Source organism: Lynx rufus, unplaced genomic scaffold (assembly GCF_022079265.1).
Source record: "Lynx rufus isolate CCGP_SWC_20201006 ecotype Redwood Valley unplaced genomic scaffold, mLynRuf1.p SCAF_16, whole genome shotgun sequence".
Taxonomy (NCBI): domain Eukaryota; kingdom Metazoa; phylum Chordata; class Mammalia; order Carnivora; family Felidae; genus Lynx; species Lynx rufus.
In genome coordinates, this window is record NW_025814830.1 from 26,972,501 (window position 1) to 26,996,905 (window position 24,405).

At 36.5% G+C, this 24,405-nt stretch overlaps 1 protein-coding gene across 5 annotated transcripts in view; it reads left to right on the forward strand.

Moving 5' to 3' along the window:
- Positions 1 to 24,405, forward strand: part of CHD9 (chromodomain helicase DNA binding protein 9) — a 156,464-nt gene that overhangs the window by 15,165 nt on the left and 116,894 nt on the right. Inside the window, exon 1 of one of the 5 annotated variants that reach the window (XM_047078406.1) lies at positions 3,466 to 3,667. The exons of the other annotated variants lie outside the window; for them this stretch is intronic. The gene's annotated coding sequence lies outside the window, so the exon portion shown is untranslated. Of the gene's footprint in view, positions 1 to 3,465; positions 3,668 to 24,405 lie in introns of those variants that run through there. 5 annotated transcript variants of the gene reach the window in all.

The window sequence follows — 24,405 nt, forward strand, 5'->3', positions numbered from 1 at the left end:
TCTAATTAAGCCAAAACCTTGCCTTTCATTTTGGATTTTTTTTTTTTTAAGTTTATTTATTTGAGACAGAGAAAGTGCAAGTGGGGAGCGGTGGTGGCGGGGAGGGGCAGACGGAGAGGGAGAGAGAGAATCCCAAGCAGGCTCCACACTCAGCACAGAGCCCAGTGCAGGGCTCAAACCCACAAACGGTTAGATCATGAACTGAGCTGAAATCAAGAGCTGGATGCTTAACTGACTGAGCCACCCAGGTGCCCCCTGTTTGGATATTTTGTTGTTGTTCTGTTTTTGGATAATTTTTATTAGTATGTATTCACTCTTTTCTTCTGTTGTGTAATCTCCCCATCCAGTGTGTTTCTTAAATCTCATTTTCATTCATTTTATGCTTTACACGTCTCTGCCTAACATGCTCAATCTTTCCTCTAACGTACTGAACATTTGGAGTATAATTATAATAGCTGTGCTACTGTCCTTGTCTACTACATCTATCATCAGTGTCATTTCCGAGTCTGCTTTTGTTGATTGATTTTTCTCCTCAGTGTAGTCTGTGTTTTCTCCTGCTTTGAATGCCTGATAATTTTTGAATGGATGCCAGACATTTTGAATCTTACCTTGTTAACAGTGATGGAAAGTTTTACATTCCTATAAATATTCTTGAATTTTGTTCTGAGATACAGTTACTTTGAAATCCGTTTATCTGTATAAGATCTGTTTTTGGGCTTTGTTAGGCTGGACTAGAGCAATCTTTAGGGTTAATTTTCCCACACTCCTGACACAATAGCCTTCTCTGTTCAGTACCTTGTGAAATACAAGATTTTCCACTATGACTCTGATGGGAAGATGAACTATTCTTGGCCCTAGTGAGAAGTTAGCTGTTTTCAAGTAGTTTGTTCTGGGCCTTGGGTAGTTTCTCCACAAACTAGTAGCACTAATCCATACTTACTTAAAACCTTATGAAGATCTCTAGAGGTGTTTCCCTGTGAAGCTCTCTCATCTCCAGAACATTCCCCAGCAAACTAGCTGCTTTGGCTTTCCTGGACTTCCAGCTTTGTCTCAACGCAAGGAGGCTGTAAGATTCCATGTGGCTGCCTCTTTCCCTGTTCTGCAGTGTGGAAACCCTCTCCTTGAAGTAAGTAAGCTAAGACAGGAGTCAATCTTAGCTCGTCTGTTTCCCTTCTCTCAGGGATCACTGTCATGGGTTACCCGATGTCCATTGTTTAAAAGCTATTGTTTTATGTATTTTGCCTGGCTTTTCAGTTGTTTCAAACATGAGTGTAAATCCAGTTCCTATTACTCCCACTCTGGCCTTAATTGGAAGACTTATACTGCTATTTTAATGATTTTATAATAATTTATAATGTAGAAGTGCCATAATTTTTTAACCAGTTTGTTTTTGGATAGTATAATGAACATCATTGTAGATAAATTGTTGTGTATACCCATGATTAGACAGAGCCCTAGGAAATCAAGGTAAATGTACAGACTTTCCTTTGAAGACTTGTATAATTATGAATCATAATAAAAACACAAATAGCCAATAAGTTCGGAGCAGTTATAGTCACGTTCATGACTTTACATATATTTTCTCATTTAACCTTTGAAACAACTATGTGAGGTAGATCTTACCACCTATTCATTTTACAGATAGGGGCTTGAAGCATAGAATTGTTAAATAGCTTGCTCAGGGTCATACAGCTAGTAAACAGCACAGCAAGTTGTCAAATGTAGGCAGTAGGACTTGAGCCCACGTTACCCTCTGTTGCTTTAGGGTTTGGGAATATATAGTCATGTATCAATTTCTTGTTGTTGCTGTAAAAATATCACAAATTTGGTGTCTTCAAACAACATAAATTTATTATCTCCTAGTCCTGGAAGGCAGAAGACTAAAATGGATCTCACTGGGCTAAAATCAAGGTGTTGTCAGGGCCGCATTCCTTCCTAGAAGCTGTAGGAGAGAATCCATTTTCTTGCTTTGCCAGTGTATGGAGGCTAACCACATTCTGTGGCTTGTGGCCCCCTTCAGCAATGACTGGTTGAGTCGTTCTCTCATTCATTGTATGACCATCATCTACCTCTTTCTTCCACTTATAAGGACTCTTGTGATTACTCTGGGTCCTTGAACAATCTAGGATAATCTCCCTCTATTTTAAGGTCAACCTTAATTTCATCTGCAGTCTGAATTTTCTTTTGCAGTGTTAACATATTTACAGATTTGGGGGTTTAGGAGGTTGATATCTTTGGAGGGGGGGTCATTATTATTCAGCCTTCCACATAGCCATGAGGCCAATTAGAAGATACTCCTTTAAAGAATGAATTTAATGTTTTTTTGGTTTTTTGTTTTGTTTCTGAAAGAGAGAGAGAGAGACAAAGCATGAGCCAGGGATGGGGCAGAGAGAGAGGGAGACACAGAATCTGAAGCAGGCTCCAGGCTGCAAGCTGTCAGCACAGAGACTGATGTGGGGCTCGAACTCAGGAACTGTGAGATCATGACCTGAGCCAAGTCAGATTCTTAACTGACTGAGCCACTCAGTCTCCCCTAAAGAATGAATTTTATAAGGACCTAGTTTATGACTTTATGACTTCTCGTTATGAAAAGCCTGTTTGAGTATCTTATCCTTATTTTCCTCTTTAGTCTTTTCTCTCTGCTAGGAGAGACTCATGCTAGGAGTCATCTAGTGATCTAGAAGGTAGTGATTTAGAGTTGGCTATCCAAAATTTACAGTTTCACATTTCCCAATAATGCATATTTAACTGATATAAATAAATTCAACAATTTTCAAAAAAAAGCCCCACAATTTTTATTCATTCAGTAATTATTCCGCAAGCCCCTGTCCGATACCAGACATTGCAGTGGGTACTTTTTATAAGTATCACGTTTTATCTTCACAATGATCTTAGGATGTTAACAGCGGCATCTTAATTTATAAATGAGGGAACTGGACTTAGGATAGTTTATAAATCACAGACCTGAGAGTTGAACCCAGATTTGAGAAAAGTAGGTATTGAGAACAGATAAAGAGGTTATGATTTTGTAATACATAATCTATTTTTACTTGTTTAAAAATTTTTTTTAAATGTTTTATTTATTTTTGAGAGAGACAGAGGCAGAATGTGAGCAGGGGAGGGGCAGAGAGAGGGGGAGACACAGAATCTGAAGCAGGCTCCAGCTCTGAGCTGTCAGCACAGAGCCCGACATGAGGCTCGAACTCACGAGCTGTGAGATCATGACCTGAGCCGAAGTCGGACACTCAACCGACTGAGCCACCCAGGTGCCCCTTAACTTGTTTTAATAGTTTCCATTAATATTGATTACAGAATAATTTTATGTAATTCCAAGCTAAGTCATTAGATATTGTAATACTGCATGGATCAGTACTATTTTTTTTTCCAGATAATCTGATTTCCAAAGTGTTGCTGTATTTTATTTTGTAAAAATGCTCTTACTGACTCTTTTGCTTTATGTCATGTACTTTTAGCACTTTCTTAATGTTACTCATGTGGTTGTATGTTACTGAACTGAGGCATAATACTAGAAAGTAGAAGCCATGAAGTTTTGTCACCAGAAAATGAAACTATTTATGAAGGAAAAGAATAAGATCGTTTTCATCTTGGTTCTTGGCATCAGTCACTTGTTTCTCAGTTCTGGTGTCAGACAACAAATATTTTGGAGGTGAGTTTTCAGATGTAAGTTTCTTTGATAAAGTGGAGAAAGCATTGAATTTAGAGTCAGGAGGACTGGGTTCAAGTCCTGACCCTGTCATAATTGGCATAGGAGTCTTAGGCAAATTACCTTCTCTGCAGTTTTCTTGTCTGTAATATATGAATGTAGATTTTTGGAATTTCTGATTGATAAATGTGACAATGAATTTGAAAGTGCTTTTATAAATTAAGTCAGCTTGTTGTTTAATAATGATGCCTTGCTTTAAGGATTTTTTTAAATTTTGGGAACTAGAAGTAGTTTTCTTTTTTTTTAAGTTTATTTTGAGAGAGAGAGCACAAGCAGGGGAGGGGGAGGGACAGAGAGAGGGAGAGAGAGAATCCTAAGCAGGCTCCAGGCTGTCAGCACAGAGCCCAATGTGGGGCTCTATCCCATGAACAGTGAAATCATTACCTGAGCTGAAATTAAGAGTTGGATGCTCAGCCAGCTGAACAACCCAGGCACCCCAAGAACTAGAAGTAGTTTTAATCATGAATCAATTTTTTAGAAGTTTGCAGTTTTAGGACCCAGATGTAAAGTTTACATAGCTTTCTAGTGGTATAATCTAAAAAAGATTCTCTGATCCTATTTCCTTGTTATTGTTTGTTTTTCGTATATAACCATTTTTTTCGTATGCAGGCGTGCCTCTGATATTTGTGGGCCCCAGGGAAAAGAACAAATAGAAGCTCTGATTATTGTATGTGAGAATATTTAGAAGTTGTAAATAGAACCAATAAACTGTTAAATATGTTCTGTCCTTCTTCCTTGACAAACAGAAGCACTGGTTTGAATTTAGAAATCTTGGACTGTAGAGTTCCAAATCCAGAATATGGCAGAAGTGAAGCATTCTACTTCTCTTTCCACCCCTGGTTTCATCCTGCTTGTCAGAGGGGCTTCACATACAAGTGTGGACTTCGCAGCCTCCGTCTACAACTCCACCTCCCTCTTCACATCTCTTTGTCCTAAGCACGCACATATTGGCCATATATATCCCTTGCCCTACAAGGAATTCCTTGAGAGAACAGACCTAGGGAATAAATGGAGGTGGGCTCTGCAAGTAGGTGTGAGGCTGTTTTAGGTAGAGAATTCCTGCATACCTGGAGCACGTTTTGCAGAGGGAAGAGATAATGTATCTTTTTGGCCCTGAGGAGGGATGTGGCAAAGGAACCAGACCCTCTACATCGGGCTGCCCAAGGAAGGGACCCCTCTTGCCTGATCTAAAGGAAAGCATTTTCGTTATGAGGAGTGAGATAGATTTGCTTAGTTGGTGAGAGCCAGTAAATAATGAGGGATGTGAATAGCTTGTCTATGACCAGGAGAATTGTTTTCTCTCTGGAAATCATTATCTATACATTGGGCTCTGTATCAATTAAAATATTGTCGACTTATGAAATACTTTGAAGAGTTGGTAGATGACTGTACAGTTTAAATTTTTTCCCCTAAAAACAAAGCTATCTATGTTCTTGGGATTCCAGACTTTAAATTGAAATTGTCTTGTGGCAACATGTGTATTTCCAGTCAATTGAGTTGTTAGTGTGCAGTAAATCAGGAAAGTTATTTTTCGGGTTTTTTTTTAATTAAAAATATTCACTATCCAGAAAAGTAAATAAATGAAGTAAATGAATGAAAGAAGAGTAAATAAGCGACTTTCACTTCAATAGTTGTTAACATTTTGCCATACTTAATTTTTATTTATAGATGAGTACATACATTTTGTTGTTTTTTGCTGTATGATTTGAAAGTATATTGTAGTTATGAGACTTTGCTTCTACATACTTCTTCATACATCTCCTAATTACTAATAATTAATAATTTCACATATCATCTGAAATCTCATTCATGTTCAAGTTCCCCAAGTTGTCAGGACAAGCCACTTAATTTTTTGATAATTTTCATTTAAAATATCATCCCAAAGAAATGTTTTAACCCTCTAGTTTTGATCATGAGTGAGAATTAAAAATATACCAAGTCTTACTGTTTTGTCATTTAAAAAAAATTTCTAAGCCTGGCATACAGATTTTTATGTATTTTCTCATTGCCAGGATGTCCTTTGAGCAGTAATGGTCTATAAATGACTGAGTTCCTCTCTGAAATTCTTGAGGTCTGCTCCTTACCTTTGTTTTAATGTACTTTCTAAATTTCTTTTTCTTTCAGGGAAAATGTTGGCTAAGATTGGGATAAATTAAAGGGATTTGCATAATTTGAGGAAGACAAATGAGTTGCTAAGGATCTCTTAGATTTATTTTACCTTGAAGGGAGAGAAGAATGAGAGAGAGATGTATCTGAAAACTGTTTTAATGATATATTAAAGAGAAATATAGATGACAGTACTTTTGGTGGGGGGAAAGCATCTAGAGCTGTTGGAATGTACAGAAGAGATAACATTTGTTTTCCAGCACTGTAGATTTCTTAAGTGTATAACAGCATCATTCTAATATTTATTAATAATGATATTAATGACATGGGTATCTTTAATGAGTATGAGAGCCACAATTTCTCGAGTTTCTTATTTTAGAATTTTAATTTTTGGCTGAAGGTGGATATAAGTAAATTATACTTGTCATGTAGATTTTTTTAGAAACAGTAATTACTGTCATGTAATAACTCCTATAATAAACTTAAGCAAAAGTTGGAATGACAGGTATAGGAATAAGCAGAGCAATATAGACATTAGAAAAGATTAAAAGAATATATATGGGGCTCCTGGCTGGCTCAGTCAGTTAAGCGTCCGACTTCGGCTCAGTTCATGATCTCACCATTTGTGAGTTCGAGCCCCGCGTCAGGCTCTGTGCTGACAGCTCGGAGCTTGGAGCCTGCTTCTGATTCTGTGTCTCCTTCTCTCTCTGCCCCTCCCCCACTTGTGCTCTGTCTCTCTTTGTCTATCAAAAATAAATAAATGTAAAAAAAAATTTTTTTAAAGATTAAAAGAATGTATACCTTTTGCTCAGTTACTATGTAAACTAATTTTTTATAGTAGCTCAGATACATTTCTGAGTATTAAATTGGCTTAATGGAGGAGGCAAAATGAAGTGCTTCTTTACAAACTTTTCCTATATGTAAAATAAACTTAATATCTCAGCATGATATTGGAGGAGTTAACATCTAAAGCACTGTTTAATTCTTTTAGTTGATCCTGAAAAAGTTGTTGAGGAGTGGTATCTCTAATTTAAAATAGTGAAACAAATATTTTACTATGCATGATTAATTAAGCACATGCACCATCATTATAATTTGTTACTTTTGTTATATCAAGGTACTTGCTATTGTGAAAAATTTAATGGATTCATAAGGCTTTGTTTTTAATTGCTCATTTTATCCCTAGTGGATTAGCTGATTTATTGTAACTTCAGAAGATAATATCTTTTTAATGTTTATTTGTTTATTTTGAGAGAGAAAGAGAGAACAAGTGAGGGAGGAGCAGAGAGAGAGGTAGAGAGAGAGCAGGCTCTACGCTGTAAGCATAAAGCTTTACGTGGGGCTTGATCCCGTGAACTGGAGATTGTGACCTGAGTGGAAATGAGGGGTCGAATGCTTAACCAGCTGAGACACCCAGGCTCCCCTGGAGGATATTTTGGAGACACTTTCATGGAAACTGATGTTGTCTCAGAACAGTATTAAGAAGCACTCTCCATTTGGGTTTAATGCAATTTGTGTTGTCATTTCCATAATATATTTAAGTTAAAGCTCCTTATAGTTTAGGTGAGCCAAATTCTTTTTTACATTTCTAATTTTTAGAAAAGCCCTGAATTAATCAGTCTTCAATACTTATTTAAATGTACATGGGAATTTCAGCTATGAAGAAGAAATCTGGCTTAATTTAAATGGGAGAAGAAAGAGTTTATTTTTTATAATTATTTAAAATGAGATTTCATACATTTGTGTCCTTTGTTAATAAAGCATTAAATACATTAAAATGCCTATTTTTCATTAACATTTATTATGTGGAATTGTAAATCCCCAGTAAGATTATTTTAAATTAATATAGTGTATGTGTGAGAATGTATAAGCTCGCTTTCTGTTTGTTCTGTGAACACAAGTCCTTTCATCACTGCATTTAACAGCCATCCACCTACCACATGATACTTTTTTTTTTTTTTTAACTGTTAGGATCAAAGTGATGTACCATTTAAAAATATCAGTTTCTAGACTAAGCCTTGAATCAGCATTATCCTATGTTTTGGTACATTTTAGACAACTTAGCTGTGCAAAAACATAAAAGTATAGAAGCATTATACAGATGCCTATAAGCCTACCACCTAGGTTTAACAAATGTTGTATTTGTTTGAAATCTGTTTGTTTTCTTTTTAAGAATAAAAAAAAAATGATGGATAACCGTTGAAATTCCCAGTCCTGTTTCCCTCTTTCCAAAGCAAACCACTATTCTCACTTTACTATGTATCTTTTCAAGCTATGTTTCTGTAACTTCATTGCAGAGATAGATATATATCTATAAACATCTGGAGAAGGAGGGGGATAGGTAGGAGAGGAAGACAGAAATTTAAACTAAGTAAGGCAAATATTACTATCTATTTCATTTCATGGGTATTAGTTTATTTTCTCTATGTTAGAAATACTGTGTAATTCAACGTTAACAATAAAACAAAATAGCAACTTTGGAGTTAGCTTTGAGTTTAAAACTTCTTTCTGCAACTTACATGCCATGTGACCTTTGGCAAGTTTAAGTTTGTTCATCTTTCTAGACTTCATTACCTTCATCTATAAGATGTGGAAAATATTGGTACCAACCACATAAGATTGTTTTCAGTGTTAAAATAAGCTAATCCAGGGGCGCCTGGGTGGCGCAGTCGGTTAAGCGTCCGACTTCAGCCAGGTCACGATCTCGCGGTCCGGGAGTTCGAGCCCCGCGTCAGGCTCTGGGCTGATGGCTCAGAGCCTGGAGCCTGTTTCCGATTCTGTGTCTCCCTCTCTCTCTGCCCCTCGCCCGTTCATGCTCTGTCTCTCTCTGTCCCAAAAATAAATAAACGTTGAAAAAAAAATTAAAAAAAAAAAAAAAGCTAATCCATGCAGTGCTTAGTGTGATACTTAGTTAATGTTTTTGTGCCTATTTTCTAAACTCTTTACAGATTATTCTATTTAACCTTATATTTATCACTCACTAAAACATGTATGGAACTAAAAAGATATGCATGTGTGTATGTAGTAATTTGTGGTTAGATTGTTATTTTAAAAGGAAGGGACATATCTTTATTTTAATGAATGAGTAGTACTTACAGCAGTGAGAGATGATTTGGGAAGTTATATGGGTATCATGTGTAAGGTCGTGACTGCCAGGCTGAGTGAAGACATTGGTAGGGAAAAACTACAATAAAACCTATACCAGATGAACCTAGTATGAAGTGGAACACAGCAGAAGCAGTTAGATTACTTCAGGTGAAGAGATCTACACTGGATGGAAAAATGTAACACTAGATTTCAGAAGATCTTTATTTTGCAGGTATCCACTACACAGTGATAGTTTGAAGGTGTGGGACATTGTAAGATAACTGAAGTAGAAAGTATAGAGTGAGAAGACAAAGAGTTTTGGCCAGAATCTTGGGGACCTGCATTTGTGGGACAGAGGAAAAAAGAAGAGACAAAGAATTAGACTAATTAGATCTAAGATTTGTAGTGTTTCTAAATCCATAGAAAAAGTGATGAGCCACATGTCAAAAATTAAGATACTGAAGAGAATAAAAACAGAAGATTATTGAGTGACTCTGAGAAGTAATTGGTGATATGAAGAAAGGATTTTTTGTAGAAAAAGGATGGAGGGACAGAAACCAAATCAAAAGGAATGTATAAGTGGTAAGAAAATTAAGGTATCATCTGTAGACCACTCTTGAGATATTCAGGTATGAAAGGGAAAAGAAAGAAGAGAGTATTCTTGAAGGTTGAAAAGATGAAAAAAGTAGAATGAGTATTTTAAATGTTAATATATGTATTCTAAACTTCCAGGAATATGATATATAGCGTACTAAGTATTGAAAGCTTCTAATTACTGTTTGGGGAAACTGAGAAAATACATAATGATATATTTATGCAGAAGAAATTAATCTTGGTGTTTTCTGCAGTCTTACTTCATTTTACCATATACTTGAGTAAGTTGCAACTTTTTTTTTTTAATGTTTATTTATTTTTGAGAGAAAGAGACAGAGTGTGAGCAGGAGTGGGGCGGAGAGAGTGGGAGATACAGAATCTGAAGCAGGTTCCAGGCTTCTGTGCTGACAGCTCAGAAGCCCTGATGGCGGGGTTTGAACTCACGAGTGGTGAGATCATGACCTGAGCTGAAGTCGATGCTTAACCGACTGAGCCACCCAGGCACCCCATGTTGCAACTTTTAATTTGAGATAAAGGTTATGTAGAAAGGCCCTGGAAATAGTTTCTTTTCATTAACAGAGGATTTGCTTGGTATTTAAATGATTAAGTAAAAGAATGCACTAGAAAAAAGAAAGATGGTTATTTAAGTGACCATACAATATTTTATAATAGTAACAATGTAAATTCAGTGTAACTTTGCAATCCTCAAGAAAGTAATGAGAGTAAAGTTGTTTTACTTCCAGAGAATTCATTATTTTAAAAAAACATAGCCCTATTGAGGTAGGGCTCATCATGTAATTCATGTATTGTACAGTCTACCCATTTACGGTGTAGAAATAAATAATTTTTAGTGTAGTCATAGAATTGTGGAACTGTTACTACATGATCAATTTTAGAACATTTTCCTCACCCCGAGAAGAAACCCTATACCCATTAACAGTCACTCCCTAGTTCTCCTACCACTCCAAGCCCTAGGCAACCACAAGTCTACTTTGTGGATTTGCCTGTTCTGGACATTTGAAATAAGTGGAGTCATACAACATGTGGTCCTTTGTGGTAGGCTTCTTTAATTTAGCATGATGTTTTCAAAGGTCATCTACAATATAGATGTATTGGTACTTCTTTTGTTGTTGTTGTTGTTGCCAAATTTCAATTGTATGGCTATACCACATTTTGTTTATCCATTCCTTTGTGATGCATAGTTGGGTTGTTTCCACTTTTTGGCTGTTATGAATAATGGTACTACAAACATCCATATGTTTCCATTTCCCTTGGGTATATGTCTAGGAATAGAATTGCTGGGCCATACCATATTCAATGTTTAACCTTTTGAGTAATTTTTAGACTATTTTCCAATGCAGTTACACCTTTTTACATTCCCACAAGCAGTGTATGAGGGTTCCAGTTTCTCCATACTTGCCAACACTTACCTGTCTTTTTTGTTATAGCCACCTCGTGGTTGTGAAGTGGTACTTTAGCGGAGCTTTGATTTGCATTTCCTTGATGGCTAATGATGAATATCTTTTCATGTGCTTATTGGTCATTTCGATTTCTTCTTTTGGAGAAATGCCTGTTCATATCTTTTGCCCATTTTTAAATTGGGTTATTTTTCATTTTATTATTGAGTTACAAGAATTCTTTTTTTTTTTTTTTAATTTTTTTTTTTTTCAACGTTTATTTATTTTTGGGACAGAGAGAGACAGAGCATGAACGGGGGAGGGGCAGAGAGAGAGGGAGACACAGAATTGGAAACAGGCTCCAGGCTCTGAGCCATCAGCCCAGAGCCCAACGCGGGGCTCGAACTCCCGGACCGCGAGATCGTGACCTGGCTGAAGTCGGACGCTTAACCGACTGCGCCACCCAGGCACCCCGAGTTACAAGAATTCTTTATATATTTTAGATATAAGTCTCTTAACCACATATGATTTGCAAATATTTATTTAGGTTTTTTAAATTATAAAAGGTCTTGTCTTCTGCATATAGTGTTGCTTCTTGCTTTCCAGTCTGTGTACTTTTTCTTTTTCTTTCCTGATTGCCCAACTAGAATATTCAGTACAATGTTGAATAGAAGTGGAAGAGCAGATATCATTGTCTTGTTCCTGATCTTAGAGAAAATATTCAGTCTTTTACCATTAAGTATGATACTGGCTGTGAATTTTTCGTACATGTCTGCTACCAGGTGTGGCTGTTCCCTTCTATTCCTAGTTTGCTAGTTTTTTTTATTATGAAGAGATGTTTATCTTCAACATCAAAGGGTTTTTCTACATTACTTAAGATGATCCTGTGGTTTTTATTCTTTATGCCATTGATACATCATGTTATATTACTTGATTTTCAAATACCTTGCATTCCTGGATGAATCCCACTTGCTTATGATGTGTATATTTATATATATTTGCTATTATTTTTTGAGGATGTTTGTGTTTATATTGTAAGAGATAATGATCTATAGTTAGAAATCTTTATGCCAGCGTTTGCTTTTTAAAAATGTTTTTGGTTTTAATAGGTCATCTTGGAAGATTGCATTGTTTTTTTTTTAATGTTTATTTATTTTTGAGAGAGAGAGGGAGGGAGAGGGGGAGGGGCAAAGAGAGAGGGAGACAGAGGATTAAAGCAGGCTCCATGCTTATAGCAGATAGCGGCAGTGTGAGGCTTGAACTCACAAACTGTGAGATCATGACCTGAGCCGAAGTCAGATGCTTAACCGACTGAGCCACCCAGGTGACCCTGGAAGATTGCATTAAACTGAACAATTAACAAATGTCTTTTACAGTTTTTGCCAGAATATAATGCAAGTGCAGATGTTGCATTTTATTCCATGTGTTACAGGATGATGAATAGGAAAGGAAGGTATGAAGATAAATTCATTTTTCTTTCTTTTTTTAAACTTTTAGAAGTTTATTTATTTATTTTGAGAGAGAGAGCACAAGCAGGGGAGGGGCAGAGAGAGAGAGGAAGAGAGGGAGAATCACAAGCAGGCTTTGTGCTCTCAGAGCAGAGCCCTCATGGGGCTTGGTCTCACAAACCAGGATATCATGACCTGAGCCGAAATTAAGAATTGGTTGCTTAATTGACTGAACCATCCAGGCACCCCATAAAATTCATAAATCTTTAAGTATTTAGGATTAATAAAATAGATTAAAAATTAATGTTGAGGATGTATTGTGACTTCTATTTTGTTATTTTTGTATTTTTATTATAGGGATATACTTTAAAATTTTTATTCCCTCACCCTCTTATTTAAAACACTCTTGCATGTTCTCAAAGTGCCATATTGAACTGTGGTTTATATTTCCTCCTCCCCTGTGCATACACACACAATCAGAATACAACCAGCAAACTTCTGGTACACATTGGTCCCCAAACTCATTCTTCAGGCTTCCTTCCAATATGGGAGGATGAACTACTGATGAAATCCCTTTATTGCTGCTAAGGATTATAGCATTTTATAATATAATATGGCTTTCTATCTCGGAGGGTGGAGATGGGTGGGGCAAACCTAATTTCCTTCTCAACTTTTAAAAATGTTTTGTACTTTAAAAAAAGCTTTTAAGACCATGGGGGAGGAGAAGGAAAAAAAAAAAAGTTAGGGAGGGACCCAAACCATAAGAGACTCTTAAAAACTGAGAATAAACTGAGGGTTGATGGGGGGAGTGGGAGGGAGGGGAAAGTGGGTGATGGGCATTGAGGAGGACACCTGTTGGGATGAGCACTGGGTGTTGTATGGAAACCAATTTGACAATAAATTTCATATTAAAAAAATAAAAATAAATTTAAAAAGCTTCTAAAATATATAAAAGGGTTGTTATTGTCTACCCTGAGAATCAAAGTTTTTTCATAATTTTGCCCACTGAATTTATTCAAGGTTGATTACTACTGGCTTTCTGTGGACTTCTCAGAGTGAGCTTTTAATAAGTTAAATTTTATTATAATGCTCCAAGAAGGGGAAAATGCAAGGCAGCATCTCAGAATCTTATATAAATATGAATGTCTGAATATTTTACATTTCTTGGAATATAGCTTGTGGAATGATGCTCTGTGCAAATCTTATTTCACTTGTTATGCCTTTGCTCATGCTCCGCTCCCTCCTTTGACCATCTTCTCATTATCTTTCATTATAAAAATTAACTTATTCCGGGGCATGTGGGTAGCTCAGTCACGATCTCATGGTTTGTGTGATCGAGCCCTGTGTCAGGCTCTTGCTGTCAGCATGCAGCCTTCTTTGGATTCCTTTTCCCCCCATGCCCCACCCCTCCCCTGCTCATTCTCTCTCTCTCTCTCAAAAAATAAATATTTTAAGAAATTGAGTTATTCCTAGACAACACAGACCCAAGTGTCCTTTTCCTTTGTGATTCTTTTAGCTGTTCCCCCAAACATCTGGTTATTGTTTTGCTTCCTTTTCACATATATGAAGTGTTATTTTTATAGTTTCTACAATAAGAATACCAACTTTTTTGTGGATGGCATTCAATCTCCTATTTCTGTTTCCCAGAGAGTCTCTTGTTGAATATATTACCTGTATGTACCAACTATTTTCTAAATTGGTTATCTATCACACACCAATAGACTAGCATAAGTTATAGAAATTAAGATAATATAATCTAATTTTAGTTTGTAGTGTAGTAATTAATTAAAACTAATAAAGGAGGAGGAATTATTAAATAGATAAATGAGGGTAAAATTAATCCTTCATTTACGTTCACTTGGTAAGTACATTTTAAAATTAATTTTATTAAGATAATATTTACGTACGAGAAAATATACCCATTTTGAGTGTAATTTGATGTGTTTCAACAAGCGTATGTACCTTTGTAATCAGTACCACAATCAAGATAAAGAACATTTCCATAATGCCCCAAAGTTCCTTTTTTCCTCTTTGCAGGCAGTCACCCTCTCATCCCTGGTCCCTGGCACTCACCTTTGTCACTATAGATTAGTTTTGCCTGTTCTAGATTGTATATAACTCTAACCATATTGGTGTGTATCCTTTTGTGTCTGACATTTTTAACTCTGCATAATATTTTTGAGATCTACCTTTGTTAGTGGTTTGTTGTTTTTTGGTTTTTTTTGACGTATAATTTAAATATTAAAAAAAAAGTCATTCTTGGGGTGCCTGGGTGGCTCGGTCAGTTAAGCAGCTGACTTCAACTCAGGTCATGATCTCGTGGTTCCTTGAATTCAAGTCCTGTGTTGGGCTCTGTGCTGACAGCTCAGAGCCTGGAGCCTGCGTCGGATTTTGTGTCTCCGTCTCTCTCTCTGCGCCTCCCCACTCATCTCTCTCTGTCTCTCAAAAATGAATAAATTGTTAAAAAAGAAAAAAGTCATTCTTTTTAGTGCATAGTTCTGACAAATAAATATGTAGGTGGAGTAACCACCACCACTAATCAAGTTATAGAATAATTCCATGTCCCTCCCGAATTCCTTTATCCTATTTTGTAGTAACCCTTCCCCCAGTCTCCAGCTGCTGACATGCACTGATTTTTACCCTTATATTTTTGCTACTTTGAGAATGGTGAAATGATGTAACCTTTGAGTCTGGCTTTTACTCAGTATAATGCATTTGTGATTCAGTTATATTGTTGTGTGAGTCAGTAGTTGGTCCTTTTTATGGCTGACTAGCAGTCCACTTTATTGTCCATTTACTTATTGATAAACGTGTGAGTTATTGCTAGTTTTTGACTATATGAATAAAGCTTCTGTGCACATTCAGGTTCAGTCATTTTGCATACAAGTTTTCATTTCTTTTTGGGTATATACTAAGATAATGGGTCATATGTTATGCATATGTTTAACTTCATAACAAATTACCAAACTGCTTTCAAAAGCAGCTACACCATTTTACATCCCTACCAGGAGGTCCAAATTCTCCCTCCTCTTCAATCTTTGGTATTGTCAGTCTTCTTAATTTTAACCAATTGATTGGGTGTGTACTGTATCTCATTGTTTTAATTTGTATTTTCCTGATGGATAATGAGATTGAGCACCTTTTCATGGGCTTATTGGCCAAAAGTGCATATCATCTTCAATGAAATGTCTGTTGAAGTTTGTACAGTCAGCCATGGAAAAGATGAATGTCTCTAATGTGGTTAAGACCTGGAAAAGAGGTGTGTGTCCCATGTGTATGTCATGTTGTGTTTGGGACAGGAGAGGAGGGTGAGGTAGGAATTGTAAGATCCAGCAATAGTTTATAGAATGAAATCTAATTAGGCAGTTGTGTGGGATTAAGGAGGTCAAGCCACATATGTCACAGGCTCCTGAAAGCAGATGAGTGAGAAAATAGCATCCAGAAATCTAAGAGTAGGCACTATTTAGAGACAGATAACAGTCATAGGAACAAGGCTTCAAAGACAGCTACTGGCATTAGGAGAAAGGAATCTTAAGACTTTAACCTAGATTTAGAGGTCTAGTCTATTAGCCTCTTACTATGTAAATTGAAGCCTAAAGAACATAAATCTTTTTTTATGCAGGTTTTTTTTGAGACATAATTTACATCTGGTAAAATTTCATCTTTATTAGTGTACAGTTCTATGAGTTTTGACAAATGAGTGCATCGTGCAAAACCACACTACAGTCAAGATAGAGAATTTTGGGGGCGCCTGGGTGGCTCAGTAGGTTGAGCTTCCGACTTCGGCTCAGGTCATGATCTCACAGTTTGTGAGTTCAGGCCCCACGTCGGGCTCTGTGCTGGCAGCTCAGAGCCTGCTTCATATTCTGTGTCTCCCTCTCTCTGCTCCTCCCCTGTTCACACTTTCTGTCTCCCCCTCTCTCAAAGAAATAAATAAACATAAAAAAAATTTTTAAAAAGAGAATTTTGTAATCCTTCCCCCTTCCCACCCCCCACCCTGGCCCAAAATATTCTCTCGTGCTTCTTTGCAGTCAGTCTTTCCTTCAAGCCCTACCCTGGCAACCAGTGGTTATTTTTTTTCTTTATAGTTTTGCATTTTTTTTTTTCAACGTTTATTTATTTTTGGGACAGAGAGAGACAGAGCATGAACGGGGGAGGGGCAGAGAGAGAGGGAGACACAGAATCGGAAACAGGCTCCAGGCTCTGAGCCATCAGCCCAGAGCCTGACGCGGGGCTCGAACTCACGGACCGCGAGATCGTGACCTGGCTGAAGTTGGACGCTTAACCGACTGCGCCACCCAGGCGCCCCTGTAGTTTTGCATTTTTGAGAGTATTGTATGGAATGGAATCGTGGCACGTTGCCTCTTTGGTCCGGCTTCTTCCACTTAGCATAATGTATTCTTTGTTGCATGTAAGGGGTAGTGTGTTCTTTCATGTTACTGAATAGCATATCATCATATGGATGTTCCATAGATAGTGTATGCATTCGCCAGTTAAAGGACATTCACGTTGTTTCCAGACTTTGGCAATTATGAATAAAGGCTCTACAAACATTTATGTACAGGTTTTTTATCACTAAATATTTTCTTTTCTCTTGGGTAAGTATATCAGTGTGGGATTGCTGGGATCATATATTAAATAATCTTAAATTTACCTTTTTAAAAAGCAACCAGTTTTCCAAAATGCCAGTACTATTTTGCATTCCCACCGGCAGTGTGAAAAGAGTTCAGTTGCTCCATATTCTCTTCACCACTTAGTATTGCTAGGTCTTCTCTTATTTTTTTAACCATCGAAATAGATGTGTAAGTGGTATCTCATTGGGGCTGAATCTGCGTTTCCCTAGTAGTGTCTGACAATGTGAGCATCTTTTCTCGTGTTTACTTGCCATCTGTTTGTCATCTTTGGTAAAGTGCTTAAAACGTTTGTCCATTTAAAGAAATATTTGTTTCCATGTTAATGGAGTTTTGAGAATTTTTTATAAAAAGACCATTATCTTTATCATAATAATTAACAGTAACCTTCACTGAATGCTTTATATATGTCAGACACTGTTCTAAGATCCTTTATTTGAATTGTCTCATTTAAATTCATAGCAACCTAGTTCTGTTAGGTTAGAAACTATGATTATCCTCATACAGATGATGGAACTGTACCAAACAGTGGCCAGGTTTCAGAAATACAAATTGAATATGACCTTAATTTGACAATAAATTATATTAAAATATATAAATAAATATATTTTATTTTATTTATATATAAATATATATTATTTTATATAAATAAAATAAAGTAAATTATATTAAAAATTTTTTAATTAAAAAAAAGTTTATGTTAAGAAAAAAAGAATATGACCTTTATTTATAAGTGACTACAGTGTACTTTGGCAAATATAGCAGCAAAATCACATATTGTAAAAAGGAAGTGATATCTACACTGAGCTTTAAATGGATGTTTCCTAGGCTACCTTTTAGAGGAAGGGCACACTAGACTAGGACAGCAAGCAGGGGAGAGGGGAGGAGGGAGGGAGAGAGAGAAAGAATATCTTAAGCAGGCTCCATGTTCAGCCTGGAGCCCAATTCAGAGCGTGATCCCACAACCCTGGGATCATGACCTGAGCCAAAACCAAGAGTTGGACACTTAACTGACACAGCTAACCATGTACCCCTTGATTGCGAGTTTTAAAGAGCTTCCTTTGCTCTAGTCCCACCATTCTTGTCACCAATAACATTGATAAAAGTAACTCTCAGGACTCTTTTAGAATTTTGTGGAAGCTACTGGAAGAAATATGTAATATTATATTTCACTTTTACTGTTTTCTTTCTGAATAAAACCATCTGGAATGCCATGTTAATATGACAAAGAAAATTAGTTTGTCTTTTGTAACAAGATATCTTTTTTTTTTAATTTTTTTTTTAACATTTATTTATTTTTGAGACAGAGAGAGACAGAGCATGAACGGGGGAGGGTCAGAGAGAGGGAGACACAGAATCTGAAACAGGCTCCAGGCTCCGAGCTGTCAGCACAGAGCCCGACGTGGGGCTCGAACTCACGGACCGCGAGATCATGACCTGAGCCGAAGTCGGACGCTCAACCGACTGAGCCACCCAGGCACCCCCAAGATATCATTATATTTTACTTAAATATCTGCATGTAATGAATTGTTGTTTACTCCGATCAATAAGAAGATTAAATAATAGTCTTAAATTTGAGTTATAATCTTTTAATGTAAACTTTATTGAAATATGACATACATACAGAAACATATACAGTTTAGAAGTGAACAGTTAGATAGATTTTCAGAGAGTAAACGTCCTCTGCGTAGCCAATATCCAGATCAAGAAATAGAATATTATCACAATCATAGAAGCCTCCTCAGACCTCCTTTGAGTCACTACTTGCCCTCCCCCTAAGAGTGATCACCATTCTGACATAGAACTCATAGATCAGTTTTGTTGGTTATTAAACTTTATATGTATTTCTCTTATGTATCTAGGAATGACATTGTTCAATCGTAGGGTATATGAATGTATTAGTTATGCTGTCTAGTTACAAGTTAGCCACACATTAGTGGCTTAAAATAGCACCCATTTATTATCTCATAGTTTCTTGGATCAAGTGGGCGGGCACAGCTTATGTGGGTGCTCTGCTCAGGGTCTCCCAAAACTGTAACCTCCATGTGCATTGGGGCTGTGATCTCACCTGTGACTCAGGGTTCTTTTCTAGGCTCACAGGGTTGTTGGCAGAATTCATTTCCTTGCAGCTGTAGACCTCATTGAAGCTCATTTCTTCAAGGCCAGCAAGAGAGGGTCTCCGAGCTTAGGAAAGGCCTAGCTCCCTTTTTTATAAATTAAACTTTTTATTTTAAGATAATGTCAGATTTGCATTCAGTTGTAAAAAATAATTCAGAGAGATCCAGGGTATCCTCTACCCAGTTTCTGGTTACATGTATGTTTTGCTGTGTACAGACTTTTTTTTTAGACTTTTGTATAGGGATATTTAGGGAAGTACTTTTCTTAGCTCAGATTTCCTATAGATAAGCCTTAGGTAGAATGAAATCTTTACCAATCTTAGTTTTCATGCTTTTATGAGTCTTACAAATATTTTGCAAATCTTTTTAATTGAAGCTAACATTTGAAGATACTTTTCAGATCAAGATCTCTTTACTTGTTCATCAAACTTGTTTTTTCATTGAATAGTATTACTCAGGAGTTAGTCACACTGCAAAATTAACACAATCCCCAAACTGTCCTCTCTTCTGACACTAGCTGCAAATTCTGGGGGTTCCCAAAGCTACCCTTAGTCTTAATAATATGTTAGCAGTACTTACAGAACTCACAGAAAGCTATTATACTTGTGGTTATGGTTTATTATGGGGTAGATTACAGGTTAAAATTAGCCACAGAAAGAGACACATAGAGCTATCTTGGAAGGTTTTGAACACAAAGCTTTCCCCATGGAGTCAGGTCCCAGCATTGATATGTGATGTTAGGCAGAGTATTGTCCCCCAGAGAAACTCACCTGAATGTCAGTGTCAGAGTTTTTATTGGAGCTCCATTAAGTAGACATGATTGATTGCCCACATGGTTGATCTCAGCCTCCAAGTTAACTAATAATAGATGACTCAAATAATAGATGACTCAAAGCCCCTCACCCTAAATCACGTGATTGGTCTTTCTGGTATGGCCAGCCCCACCATATGATCTAAGATGGACAGCTCCTGGCCTTAAACAAAGACATTCCTATCAGGTATGACATAAGTTATCTCCCAGAAGCTGAGGGCAGAGACCAAACCTCTCTTTGGGCAAGGCCAAATTCTTTACTTTAAAAGCATACTTACTGTTGTTAGAAAAGTAAGCTTTTTGGAACTTTATTCAACCTTTGCTCATTCATTTATTCATCAGATGTTTTTTTTCTGTGTGATATATAGTGTGTTCGTCTCCAGGTAGATATAGACATAGTCCCAGTTCTATAGAGCTTACTTACTAGTGTATGTTTAGGATTTTGTTTCTTTGATTCAGTTAGTCAACACCTCCAAAATGGGATAGACCAAAATAATAGTCTGGGTTGAATTTTCCTATGGAATGAAATTGAAGCATTTGTTAACCTCTTTTAACAAACTTTTTTGACTGGGACCCAGTATAGAAGTGTCTGTTTGTGAATATATATTTGTAGCAGTGTGTGCGTTTTAAGATGTAACAAACATTTTACAAAACTCTGGTCTACTTCACTTATAAAGAATGTTAATGACTATCTACTGAATTAATGGCTCAAAATGAGATTTCAGCTCACAGTTCAAAAAACACTGTCTTAGACAGTAAGACCATCGAGAATAGTGTTGGCTTGTTATTAGAAGGAAATCAGCTTTAAAATGTAGGACCTGAACAGATAAGATCTGAAGAGGAATTGTGGTGCAAGAGTACTCCTTTCTATGCGATAGTTTCTAGATGATCACTGGGAAGTACAGTATGGCTAGTACAAATGTTATTCAATAGGGAAACTTATGAGGACATAAAACCAGTATGTTGTTCATTTTGCTTTGTAGCTATTTTCTCAGACCTGCTTAAGGTGATTTCTGATTCATCTTTCCTCTGATCTTAGTTTGGCTAGTCTTTCTTTTCATTCAGATTTCAGTCTAAATGGCCTCCTCAGTTATACCTTTCCTGAATCCATTCTAAAATCATTACCCTACCACTTCGAATCACATCATCCTATTTTCATTCTCTGTGTAGCCTTTACCTTTACCTGATGTTTTCCCTATTTTCTTCACTCCTTCTCTAAAATCTTAGCTATATTAGAACAGGAACTTTGTCATCTTGTTTATTTACTCTTTTATTCCCAGCACATATAACAATGTCTGGCAGGTAGTATGTACTCAAATAATATATCTTGTATGAGTGATGTAGCTCATGTTCCTTTTAAACCCAAGACAGAATACACTTCTCTTGGTGAAACTAGAGTATACTGTAATTATCTTGTTCGTTATACCACATTTTTGTTTGTGCAGTCTAAGATTGAATTTGCTTTTTTGGCAAGCTCATTACACCATACACTTATTTAGCTTACAGTGAGCTAAAATTCCCTGGTATTTTTCACATGAGCTGCTGTTAAGGCATGTACCACTTATTTTTTACTTAAGTAGTTGTTTTGTGTATGTGTGCAAGCATGCCCATTTATAGATTCAGCCTCATAAGATTTTTTTTTTAATCAGTATTTTTGGGTATACATTAAGAGGGAGGCTAATTAAGAACTAATGGTAGGGTGGCTGAAGAGAGATTAAGCTGAAATGAAAGGCCAGTAGGAACCCAGGAGATTGACCAGATGGCACCAGTTCACAAATTTAAACTGAAAATATTCATTTGGAGGGGTTTAGTGCAAGCTGAGGAAATAGAATCTGTTTGATAAATTTTGGAAGGTCTCACCTGACAGGATTAGGTTTGCTTCTTTCTATTCTTAAATGTAGCATGACTGCACCAGGTTCAGACTCAGCATCAGGGTTACACTCTTTACTATCTGAATGATGTTCTCTATCATGTTTTGCCTCCTTCCCTACCCTTCCTTTCCCATCCATCCCACCCCTCACACGCTGTACCCTCAAGATCCTAGCTGTTTTTCAAAACAGTCAGGGGAGCATTTTTAATTGTCCTTCGTCATTTATCAAACCTTAAATCACTGTGGCCTTCACAGCACTGTTCTTACAGGTCAGTGCCTCTCATGCTGTTACTAATTCTATCTTTTGTGCTCTGCCTCTCTGAAACCTGTATGGCTGCAACCAGTGTTTTTAGAGACAGTTTTGTTTTTTGTTTTTTGTTTTTTTCCCCCCTAGAATAATTTCTCATTGTAAATTTTGTTTTCAAGTCTCCTGACTCCAGGTACTACATTTCCTACCTTACTGATCTGTCCATCCTTTTTTAGTTTCTGGTCATATGATGATACTTTTTTTCTTCCTTTAACTTTAAAAGTTCTATCTTTATAAAGTCAGTGACACACAACTGCCATGCCTAGACTGTCATAAACACCAAAAGGGCATATTTAACATCCGTATATGGTTCTCATCACTTCTGTTTCCACAAATAATTTTTTTCTTGTGGCTAGAAGTATATCCAGAGATGCGGTTTCTTTCATTACTGTCTTTGCATTATGCAAGATGAAATTCTAATATGGGACAATTACATACATTTTGTGATTTTTGAAATGCTTTTGACTTTTTATGGCTACTCTTCATTATCTAGTAAAATTGTATTTCTTTTGCCTACAACTGCATATCAAGTTTACATGCCTTATTTTGTCTTCTTGCAAATGTATTTATTTTCCCCTCCTCTTAATGTCATTTATGTTTGTTAATAATCGCTTGATTATTCTAAGAGGTTTTTAGAAATTATCTCAGAATTCTGAAAATCAAAATTGGTTTTTCATAATGCATTGTATGGAAAAAATAAGTTGTCTTTCAACATAACTGATTCTCAATGCCTCCTTTAAAAGACTTGAAAGAGGTTTTTTCCTCGGTATTTATTTTATCAGTTCGTTTGGAAACACTGCCAAGAGAATTGCGAGTGTGATGTTAGTGATATCAAGCCAATTATGCAACTGCTTGGTTAATTTGCTTACACTATTGCCCTCCCACTCTATCAGGACCTGTCTGTCGAGGCTGTAAGAGTGCACTTCACCTTTGGGTTCTGTCAGAGTGCCATTGCCACACTCCAGTTTCTCTCTTAGTCTGGGGGGAAAGAAAACCCAATGATGGCAACTTGATAAACTGTTTTGGAGAGGTTACTGATTCCTAATAGAGTATCATAAATTTAATGCTCTATGAACTTTGGATCAATAGTCACCTGTATGGGAATGGTAGGCAATGGCAATACTTAGGAAAATGATTTTGTTTTTTAAGAGTTGAACTCTGCTGTTGTGTCATTGTGTTAGGTACTTGTCTCATCTGTGCCTGACCTCTTTCATCTGCGAAGTTAGAAATAATATTTGATTTTATTTTTAACCACATAGGAATATTGTGAAATGAAATAAGAAAATACACCAGAAATTATGGAAACTTTTGGGCTGGAAAATGGTTGTGAATTAACACATTTAAACATCTTCAAAAATTTTTTTCCTGTGGTGCCTGGGTGACTCAGTCATTTAAGCATCTGACTTCAGCTCAGGTCATGATCTCACAGTTGGTGGATTCGAGCCCCTTGTCAGGCTCTGTGCTGACAGCTCAGAGCCTGCTTCAGATTCTGCGTCTCCCTCTCTGTCTGCCCTTCTCTCACTTTCTCTCTCTTTCTCTTCTCTCTCTCTCAAAAATAAATAAACATTAAAAAGAAAAAATACTCCCCAAGAAGCATTTTAGAAAAGGTGCTATGGGAAGTTAATATTATTTACCAAAGTGATATTTATATATAATATTTTAATTTTTTTTATTGATGTGATGTTTTGAATTGTTGTCTGGAAATGGCCAAACGTCCCCTAAATGGCCAAAGCTGGGACAATTTAAACAACAAATAAATAATCATAGTACCAGATTATAATCCATAGAATAAAATAAATACCCATGAGTTTATACAATATATAGTGTATACTATATATAAATAATTGAATGAGTAAATAGAAGAGACAGCTTTTATTTACAGTAGAATTCCAATTGAAAATGTGGGAAGAATGATAACAATAGAAAATTTGCATTAGGCAAATACCATAATAATTGTTACAGGCAGGAACCATCAATGCATGTTAAAATTACTGGGCAAATGTATATGAGAAATAAGGTATTTGTATAGTCTTGTATAGTAATAAGATACATATTAATTCTAAAAGGACAGGTTTATAGTAGAGAATCATGGTAGGTACCACTTTAACCAAGGAATCGAAGCAACATCCCTAGTAAGTGATAAGGTATACTGACATCACATATCTGATATGATTGATACGCTGAGGTAGGCAGAGTGTCACATTACAGTAGTAATGATGGTAATGTCGGAAGTCTCTGAGTATTTGTTTGCCAGGCACCATAGTAAGCACATTATCTGTTAGGTCTCACTACAGTCCTGGTATCACAAGGCAG